We start from the raw sequence: 10,871 nt of genomic DNA, 5'->3' as shown, positions 1-10,871 counted from the left end.
CCAACCCCCCCAACATGTGCACACATTCTGTCTCTCAGCCCTATTACCTGGGCAGCCTGCACTTCAATCCTCTTCATCAGACAGGACGGGTGCTTCAGGGCTTCTAATTACAGGCTTTCTGCTCCTTAACACTCAGTCTTTGACAACCCTATCAGCAGGAACGCAATGTATTCAAACACTCCATTCCATACACTGAATTGACCTAATATGATCATTCAAAATTGAAAATCGCAGTCACTCCAACAGAAGTATCTTCCACCTCTCTCCCGTTTTGGAGTTAAAAGCTTAGACATTCCTTTTTGGCATCTTACCCGAATCAGTTTACCTTGTTTTCTGAAATGCTCCCATTTGGGAAATTGAGCCCATTTTGCTTTGTGGGGAACCCTTCATGTTTCCAATCTTCCCTGTGGCGGTTAAAAACAAAACAAAACAAAAAACAAATGAGTGAATTTGATGTTACTCACACTTACGGTTAAGGCATTCCATTGAGTAGGATGCCTGCTTCAGACCCAAGTGTGGATTTTATTGTCTTCTGCTTTTATAATTCACATGAAAAAATCATTTTGATATTATGTAAAGTATATCAAATAATTGCCTTTTGACTTCGTCTTTAGGAGATAATTTGCTATCACATACCCTGATGTGAGTGCCCTGGAGGCTAGTTCCAATTTACTCAAATTGACTATCTCCCATGAATTGCTATCGTTAATATTGCTATAGCCCACCTGAACTTGAAACTAAAATTATGTATGAGTGAAAGGGAAGAGCTAGCCTGAAATAACCGGTTCAGAAGAGACTTTCTGTGTTTTTTTTTACCTTTTTTAATTGAATTCAGTGTTTACCCTTGACAGTGAAGAAGCAAATACCTTTCAGAACTCAAGAGGGCATGCCCCTTGGCCTTAAAAGTTGACCAAGTGCCCAGACTTTGGACTTAAACCAATTTGAGGCATTGCTCCAGCTTCAGTATTTCTTAGCTAAGTGACCTTGGGCAGTTTATAAACCTGAGTTTTCTTTTATATCCTCAAAAGGAAAACAAATAATTGATTACTTCTTTCTAGGCTTGAATGAGGGTAAAATGTATCAGTTTTGAGGTGGTAGATTAGCGTGAGGGTAGATTCTTATCAGCCTTATATGGGAAGCTGAGGTGGTTAAACTTTATAATATAAATGTGAGCGTTTCGTAGGTTTCCACCAAGAAGAATGAAAATATGATTGCTGTTAAGTGCAAGTTGGTTCGGACTGATAGGGACCCTGTATAGGGTTTCTAAAGAGCAGGTGGTGGGTTTGAACTGCTAACCTTATGGTTCAATCTCATCTTGCAGTCAAGTGGTTATCCTACAGCGCCACAGCAAAATACAATTCAATATGTATTAAATAAATTGAAGGTGGTGGACTAGAGTAACAGTGCTTTTAAAATGTTCTGTACCAGAAGAGAATATATTAGTCTAAAAATAATCACTTAGTAAAATGGTAGTTGTTGTTAGTTACCAATGATTTGGAACCAGTTCATGGAGACCCTTTGTAAAACATAATCAAACCATTGTCCAGTCTTGTATCATTGAATGCCGTGTTCATTATCAGAAAATATTTTGCTGTGATTCATAAGGGTTTTCGTTACCTAATTTTTGGAAGTAGATCACCAGGCCTTTCTTACTAATCTTAGTCTGGAAACTCCACCGAAACCTGTCCATCATAGGTGACTTAACTGGTATTTGAAATACTGGTGTTATGTTGTTGTCGTTAAGTACCGTGGAGTCAGTTCTGTACAGGGTGACCTGTACAGGGTTTCCGAGGCTGTAAATCTTTACGGGAGCATAAAGCCTCATCCTTCTCCTGCGGAACAGCTGGTAGTTTCAAACTGCTGACCTGGAGGTTGGCAGCCCGACTTGTAACCACTACGCTACCAGAGCTCCTATACTGGTGGTGTAGATGTTGTTAAGTGCCATGGAGCCGGTTGGACTCATGGCGACCTTGAATAATGTTTCCAAGGAGTGGATAGTGGGTTTGAACTGCTGATCTTGTAGTTAGCAGTACTGTGTTGATTCTACAGCAACTCACCAGAAGTCCTATAGCTTCCAGCATTGCAGGAACATGTAAACCACCTCAGTAAGACAAACTGGCAGATGGGTGGTGTAAAATAATGGCTGTTATTAGTGTGAAGCACTGTAGAGTGGATTACGACTCATAGCGATCTTGTATAGGGTTTCCAATGAGCAGCTGGAGGGTTTGAACTGCCGACAGTGCTGATCCTACAGTGCCACACCTTAATTAGTTATTATAAGGATAATGATGATGTTGGAAGTCCTGGTGTGGCGCTGTGGGATAATGCACTGGATCATAAGGTCTGTTAGAACCACAAGGTCGGCGGTTCAAATTCACCAGCCGCTTCATGGAAATCCTATACAGGGTCATTATGAGTCGGAACCAACTCGATGGCATTTAACATGAGCAACATCATTGGTTTGCAAGCCTTATTTTACATTAAACCGACTTTCCAGTTGGACACGCCCCCCCCACCCCCGTTTTTGTTTTTTTTTACAATGAATGGCAAGGCCATTTCCAAGGGTGCAGCAACTCTTAGTGGGCATGCATTTCCCTGGATACCCTAGACCAGGACCACGTGACCCATCCGTCAGTGGGGTGCCTTGAAAGCCTAGTTTATCCTTTTACCTCCACCCCCGCCCAAAGCCATGAGGATGTGGGCGAGCAGGCGGTAGCTCACTCCCGGGGGGACCCAGCAGAGGCCCCCAAGTGTGAATAGCACGCATTGACGCTGCTGCCGCCCTTGTGGGGCTGGGGACTCCTGGGCTGAGCCTCGTGCCTGCGGGCCCCCATAAAAGGAGCAGCTGCGGCCGGGGCTGCTCAGACGCGTGGGGATGAGGCGGGCCGTGGAGTGCGCGCCTGGACTCCGGCAGTGACCGAGGGGGACCTCGGGGCTGCTCCGGGGCGCGCAGGTAACTGCGGGCGGGCTGGAGCGCGGGCTGGCGGGTTTTGTCCTTGGGCTTGGAAGTGACAGCGGGAGGAGAGAAGAGGAGGGGTCAGGGAGGAAGAAAGGAGGCTGGGCTGGGGCAAGAAAGAAGGAAGGGAAGGAGGAGGAAAAAGAAGAGGGAAGGGCGAAGCTATGCCAGGGAATAACTGGAATCGGCTGCACTTGCCTCCAGCCCAGGCGTTCAAGTTCCCCTCCTCCGGCCTCCCCCCGCTGGCGAGCATCGGTGCATCTGTGTCTAAACGCTGCCGCGCCGCGTGTTGGGCGCGTATCGCGGATGTTTGAGCCAGCCATGTTTTCTGGGTGAACATCTCTCGCCCAGTGGAGCTGAGCGGCAGGCCCGCCCGTCAGGCTCGCTTTGGCTGAAGCGTGGGGGCAGGTGGTCTGAGGCCGGAGCAGCCACCCGCCTTCACTTTCTGTTCAGGGACTGGATTCTTTAGAGGAAGGTTTACTTTGGCCCCTGAAAGTAAGAGGACCCTTCCCCCTCACTGCCGCCCATTCCCGCCGTCCCCACTTCACTGGCCTGCTGCCACTTAATGAACTGCTGGCCGACCCCTCCCTCTCCTTCCCGGCTTCCAGTAGTCTGTATTTTGAGCTTCTTTAAGAGTGCTGTTTGCATAAAGCCGGACTCAGCTAGAGAAAATGGAGAGGGAATCAAAAGGGGGAGGCCCTTTTGTGCACAGCCTGATTGTAGAGACATCTTTGTCCCCCAGCTCCAGTCTCTGGTGGACCCCAACACCAGGACATTGATGGCAGGGCACACTAGACCTTCATGGCCTGTTGTCTGCCAGCTGCCACCAGCCTCCTCCCCCCTGGAGATTCCTGGTCTGCAGCAAAAGGTTGCTGGGAGGGCTCTGTTTCACCTGAGGTGCCCCCAATTTGCCCATGGCTTCAGTTTCCATGGCTTCACTGCCCAATCATAGATAATGCAACTTTTCTAGCAATTCTACCCATCTGCCATGAGCTGACCACAGTGGGTCACACACCTCATTGGGCTGTGTGGATCTTCTTTGAAGAGCTCTTGGATAGGAGTCTTTGGAATTCTTCAATTACCTCAGTTACTCCTCAGCTGAATCCTGTTCTTAATTTTCCCCTATTAATGAAGCTTCACAGTTGGCCTTTCTTATGGCATGTTTCAACCACAGTTTCTGTCCTGCAGTTTTCTGGTGGTGGTATGACTTTATGTGTGTACTAGGAATGTGTGGTTGTAGCTCGGATATGGGGTTAATGGCCAGTACAGTTTCAGAAGTGAGTTTTATGGGCCGTCTAAGCATGGACTAGGCATTGTTTTGAACTCTTTACATATCATTTTCTTTAATACAACCACCCAAGATTATCGTCCCCAAGTAGCAGATGAAACAAAGGAAAGAACAGGAAAATTAAATAATTTATCCAAGTCCACAGTCACCATGTGGCTTGGCTGTGTTGAAATTTGAATCCAGGCAAGTTAACTCAAGAGCTCTTGGTCTTAACCCTTGCCTTTCTACAGAAGATGGGCAGTAAAATGAAGATGGGCAGTAAACTTCTTCGTGGCTTCTTAATTCTGGAATACCTTGAGTACCTAGCTGTGGAGTCAGGCAGATGTGGTTTGAATCTGGGATCCATCATTTCTATACTGTATAAATTAACCTCTAAATCCTGCATGGCATGTTGCAGAGTAAAACCTGTTCTCAAATCAGTGCCAATTTTATAAGCGACTTAATATGTCAAGAGTAGAATTGTCCGTAAGATTTCTAATGGCTGGTTTTTTGGAAGGACTTTCTTCTGAGAAACCACTGGGTGATCCTTTCAGTTAGCAGCTAACTGCATTAATTATTTGCAACACCCCTGGGACCCAAGTTTTAGAGTTATAGTTGTTAAGTGCCATCAAGTCAGTTTTGACTCACAGCGACCCTCTATTGAGTTTCAGAAGTCATAAATAGTTGCAGGAGCAGAAAGCCTCATCTTACTTCCTTGAATTGGCTGGTAAATGCAAATCATCAACCTTGTGGTTCATTGTTCATTGATTATGGTATAGAGCCATGGAATTCCCTTGTTACAGAGTTGTTGTTGTTAAGTGCCATCGAGTTGATTCCGACCCATAGTGAACCTGTATAGGGTTTCCAAGGAGCAGCTGGTGAGCTTGAACCACCGACCTTGCAGTTCAAACGACTTCGCTGTCTGATGCATTAGCCCACAGCGCCACACCAGGACTCCATGTAACAGAATAATGGGTAGAAAATGTCTAGCTCATAGTGTGTACTTTTTAGCTCCTATTGTCAGATTTACAGCCTCAGAAACCTTGTGCAGGGTCACTAAGTTGGAATCGACTCCAGGGTGATACTTAACAACAACAACAATTGTCAGGTAACACCAGTGGACTTCAAAATTGCTTGGAATAATGGAATTGAAAGAAAATGGAGTTTTTCCATGAACTTTTTGAAGCCCCTTTGTACGTTGTAGTTAGAATAGCATAATGTCATTACCAGTTATATTTCAAAACATAGACTATTTATTTATGTTTACACCAAGTTCTTCCACTTAGAGTCGGAGTGAGCATTGCAAAATACCTAAAGCTTTCTACATCTGAGTTTTCATATCTGTGAGGTAGTTTCAGGAATTAACTGAGGAGATGGACTTATAAAAACCAGTTAGCCCAGGGCCTGGCATACAGTAAGGGCTAAGAAACCCTTTTTTTGTGATCATTATTTTGTGAATCAGTATTAGGTCCTTATATTGTTTTTATGCTATAATATCTCTATTAATGCAACCATGGTTCAGCTGTATTCCTTTTGTTTCTCGCCATTGTAGAACCTGTATGAAAATTGCTAAAACAGTGGACCTGCATATACCGCTACACACATGTGCACACACACATAGTATGTGGAATGCCTACATTTGAAATGATAAGACATTAGTGAATTCTGACTTGCTCAGAAAAGCTGTTTCTCTTGGCAAAGCAATCTTGCTTTAAAGGGTTAGTGAAACTTTGAAGTTAATTTTAAAACTGTCTAAAAACCAGCTGGAAGAATTAGCACCACACCTAACAGTTGCATGTGCAAGAGGCGGGGAGGGGGTGGGGAGGATAGAATATGACATTTACTTTTTTCATAGGCCTTTAAAAACTGCAACATACTCTGCTAAACTGTTAAAAAATAATCAACTGGAATGTTTAAGATTCTAGAATGAGTATCTTGTGTGAATTTTTTTTGTTTTTAAAGATGTTTGTAAGTGAAAATAACTCATTGAATGAAACATTGAAAATACAATTTTGACATAGATTGGCAGATTGAAAACAGCTGTTGATGGTTTGGCCAAGGGATTTGTTTATAAATAAAGGTGATGCTGTAAGGCTAATATTTAGAAAACCATGTGTTAATTAGAAAATGGTCTAAATGCCCTTAAAAAAAAAGGGACTAGTTCAATACATTCAAGTGTATGCTTACAGTGGAATGAATAAGATGCAGCTAGTAAGAGAATAAGGTCATTGCTTATGTGCTGATATTGAATTCACTGTTGGATATCAACTCTGTGAGGGCCAGGCTTGTGTCTGTTTGATTTTCCTTTGTAGTTGTTTCTGCCTTCCAGTCAGCCCTAACACATACACAATGGAAAGAACTATTTCTTGGTCTTGTGCCATCCCCATAACTGGTTTTGGATCAGACTGTTGTGATCCTAAGGGTTTTCATAGGCTGATTTCAGAAGTAGATTAGCAAGCCGTCCTTCATAGACCATTTCTATCTGAAAGCTTCCCTGAACGCTGTTGAGCATCACAGCAGCCTGTCACTCTTCACTAACAGACACATGGTGTTTGCGTTGATTGGCAGGAAGTTGAATCCAGGGAACTCTGCCACTGATCTGCCAGTGCCTTTTTGCTACACAGTGGCGGTGGTGGTGATGCCGTGGAGTCCATTCCGACTCATAGCGACCCCGTACAGGGTTTCCGAGGCTGTAAATCTTTACGGGAGCAAAAAGCCTCATCTTTCTCACAATAAAAAGTGAATCCCCAAGATGCATTGTTAACTGAAGTAAAGCAAAGAATTGAATAGTTAGTTGCCATTTATTTTTAGAAAGGTGAGTATGTTCATGTATACATGTGTATGTAAAATAGTGGTTGTTTTAGGGGAAGGACTGGAGAGAGGGTAGATGTAGCAAGAAAGATTTGGGTGGGTTTTTTGTTTTGTTTTGTTTTGCACCATATCCCACGATGTGCTGTTACTAATTTAAAAAAAAAAAATTAATAAGACCGGGTTCTGTTGAGTTCTACCTTATTTTTTATTTGTGTAACTAAGTCTTTACTACAAGCTGTTTGATTTCCAGTCCTTTCATGGGCTGATAAGCATCCTTTGGTGGTAGTTTTTGTTTTGTTTTTCAGGAGAGAGCCTCTGCTGGATGGAAATCATTAATAAATGGTGCACCATCCTGTCTATACAGATAATTTATCAGATATTTTGGGGAAAACTTCCCTGTAATCTATTGGCATAGTCTTCATTGATCTCTGACATGGTACATAGTACTAGATTCTTTTTAGGAAATCCATAGATACTTTTGAATGAATGGATGTCTAGAGTATGAGTCATCTAAGAAATGATAATTTCATAACAATAAAATCAAGTCCCAAAGCAAACAATTTTTTGCTTGAAGATGGGTTACTTCCTGATCTTTGAAAAGCATCTTAAGCTTCCAGAATTTTAGCCTCTTGTAATTAGGTCTGTTAGACAGGTGGTCTTGAAAGTGGAAGATATTTTTTTAAATGCCATCTTTTTCATTCTAAACATACCCCAAATGTTTATATATTGCCATATTTACTTCATCAGTCTTGGTTTACTCTATTTTAGCAGAGCCATTGAAAATTACCTGACCACATTATGCCGTTTTACCTTTGTCCATTTTTTTCTCAGTTGTTAAGTTATGTATAAGTTACTATACTTTGGTATAAGTTACTATACTTTGGTATGGAGTCCTGGTGTGGTGCTGTGGGTTAATGCATCAGACTGCAAAGCTGTTTGAACTGCAAGATTGGTGGTTCAGGCACACCAGCTGCTCCTCAGAAACCCTATACAGGGTCGCTATGAGTCAGAATTGACTAGGACAACACTTAACAACAACATACTTTGATATGCTGTCCTGGTATGATGCTGTAGGATAAGCACTGGATGCTAACCACAAAGCTGGCTGTTCAAACCCACCAGCTGCTCTTTGGAATCCCTATACAGGGTCCCTATGTGTTAGAATTGACTCATAGGCTCTGAAAAACAGCAGCAGCAACATTTTGCATGCTGTTTTTGTTTCTGTTTGGATTTGTGAAAAGTTACATCTTAGAGTTATGAAAGTACCAACAATAAAAGAAAAATGCTTATAATTTTGTAATCCTGGAATACCCCTGTGAATAATTGGATATATTTTCTTGTAGTTATTTTCCATACATTCATATCTATACCTCCATCTTTATACTTATATGCCCACACACATACACACAGCATAAATAATTGGGGTTACCCTGTATATTACAGGTTTGTACCCTTCTTTTATCAGTTAAGCATCTAGTGAATTCCAGCACTTTACCAAATACATGTTTTCATCTTGGATATTTGAGAAACAGAAAGTTGTTCGTTTGTTATCTTACCTAATTAGAGTGATCAATTTCATTAAATGATCCAGCTTCATCCTTTAATGTATGCTCAGACTTCTGTTGATTTCCTGTGGCTAGATTTTTCTTAGAAAAGTATAGCCTTTCTAAAATGTTGTTGGTCTGCCTTGTCTAATTATCACACACACACACAATTTGTGACTGTATCATACTGAAATGGAGTAAGTACCTAGTTGAGAATCAGAGGTTGCTGAGCCATAGGGAACCCTGATTCCCTCGCTGCTGCTTACTACACAGCTGCTTCCTCTTCTCTTTCACACTGACTGGTTATTACATTTTACCATCATGGCTGTTTGTGCCATCACAGTGGAAGGATGGAGAAGGCGTAGTAACCAGAGGAGGAGAAAGTACTGTGTATTAATTATACTGATACCACTTCAAGGGCAAAATCTGATTGACCGTTTACTTCTTTTTCAGGATCTGCCTTTGGAAAATATTGCTATCTAGTAAATATTTGTTAAATAGCAATCCTGCTAGAGAGTTATAGCAAATGGTAGTGGTTATGTGCTGTCAAGTCGTTTCCGGCTCATAGCGACCCTGTACAGGGTTTCTGAGGCTGTAAATCTTTACGGGAGCAGAAAGCCTCATCTTTCTCCCACGGGACAGCTGGTAGTTTCGAACTGCTGACCTTGAGGTTCGCAGCCCAATTCATAACCACTACGCTACCAGAGCTCCTTAATGATAGTGATAGTAGATTGTAATCCTGCTTGTTGCTGTTGTTAGGTGCTGCTGAGTCGGTTTTCCACCTCATAATGACTCATGTACAACAAAATGAAACACTGCCACAATCCAACCATGCTTTAGAGTTACAGTGTAGTTGTTGTGAAGTGCCATCAATGACTTCTAACTTATAGTGACCTCCTCCCCCTCCCGCACCCCCATAAGGTTTCTGAGGAGTGGCTGGTGAGCTTGATACACTGACCTTGGCGTCCAGTGAATTAGCTCGCAGTGCTACACCTGGACCTGTAATATTAACAATACTTGTAATCACATCCAGTCCTCAAGGAAGAAACAATATAAAAATCTATAAACCCCTACACTTTCTAGACTTATATTCATCTAATCATTGAAACATTTATTGAGGGCCTGCTTTTGACCAAGCACTAGAGTTCCTAGTTGGTGCAAATTGTCATCTGATACAACCAAAAAGTTGTAGGTTTGAGGCCACCTGAGACACCTCAGAAGAAAGGCCTGGCAACCTTGTTTGGAAAAAATTATCCAATGAAAACCACGTGGAGCACATTTTTACTCTGGCACACATGGGGTCACCATGAGGTTGACTCAACAGCCCCTGACTTTATTTTAGGCATTAAAGGTGTAAGGAGGCCTGGTGTGGTGGTGTTGGTTAATGCACTGGACTGCAAGATTGTTTGAACTGCCAGGTTGGCAGTTCAGGACCACCAGCGTCTCCTCGGAAACCCAATACAGGATCGCAGTGAGTCGAAATTGACTTGAAGGCACTTACCAACAACAAAGGTATAAAATTGCAAGGTCCTTTGAACCCCAATCTCGGCAGTTCTCGCTCCTCTGAAATCCTCTACAGGGTTACTGTTAGAGCCATCTCAAAGGTACTTAACTAAAACCACAAAGGTATAAGTGAACTTAACGTAGTGGTTACGAATCGGGCTGCGAACCTTAAGGTCAGCGGTTCGAAACTACCAGCTGCTCCGCGGGAGAAAGATCAGGCTTTCTACTCCCGTAAAGATTTACACCCTAGGAAACCCTGTACAGGGTCGCTATGGGTTGAAACCGACTCAACGGCACTAAACAACAACAACAACAATACTCTAGAGCTCAAAAAACAAAAAAGGACATATAGTATGATGTAAATTAGGAGATCAAATCTTTACGGGAGTAGAAAGCCTGATCTTTCTCCCGCGGAGCAGCTGGTAGTTTCGAACCGCTGACCTTAAGGTTCGCAGCCCGATTTGTAACCACTACGTTAAGTTCACTTATACCTTTGTGGTTTTAGTTAAGTACCTTTGAGTTGGCTCTAACAGTAACCCTGTAGAGGATTTCAGAGGAGCTTGAACTGCCGAGATTGGGGTTCAAAGGACCTTGCAATTTTATACCTTTGTTGTTGGTAAGTGCCTTCAAGTCAATTTCGACTCACAGCGATCCTGTATTGGGTTTCCGAGGAGAAGCTGGTGGTCCTGAACTGCCAACCTGGCAAATTATTGAATGATGCAGAATGCATCAAGAAAAGATGGAAGGAATACACAGAGTCATTGTACCAAAAGGAAATGGTTAATGTTCA

The 10,871-nt window shown here is 42.7% G+C and overlaps 1 protein-coding gene and 1 pseudogene across 6 annotated transcripts in view; one reads left to right on the top strand and one right to left on the bottom strand.

The window, feature by feature from the left end:
- Window positions 1–3,296, bottom strand: part of LOC102815942 — a 13,007-nt pseudogene extending 9,711 nt beyond the window's left edge.
- Window positions 1–10,871, top strand: part of MAGI1 (membrane associated guanylate kinase, WW and PDZ domain containing 1) — a 900,270-nt gene that overhangs the window by 653,687 nt on the left and 235,712 nt on the right. The window lies entirely within an intron of this gene.

Source organism: Chrysochloris asiatica, unplaced genomic scaffold, assembly GCF_000296735.1.
Source record: "Chrysochloris asiatica unplaced genomic scaffold, ChrAsi1.0 scaffold00046, whole genome shotgun sequence".
Lineage (NCBI taxonomy): Eukaryota > Metazoa > Chordata > Mammalia > Afrosoricida > Chrysochloridae > Chrysochloris > Chrysochloris asiatica.
This window is presented reverse-complemented; position numbering and strand designations above follow the sequence as displayed.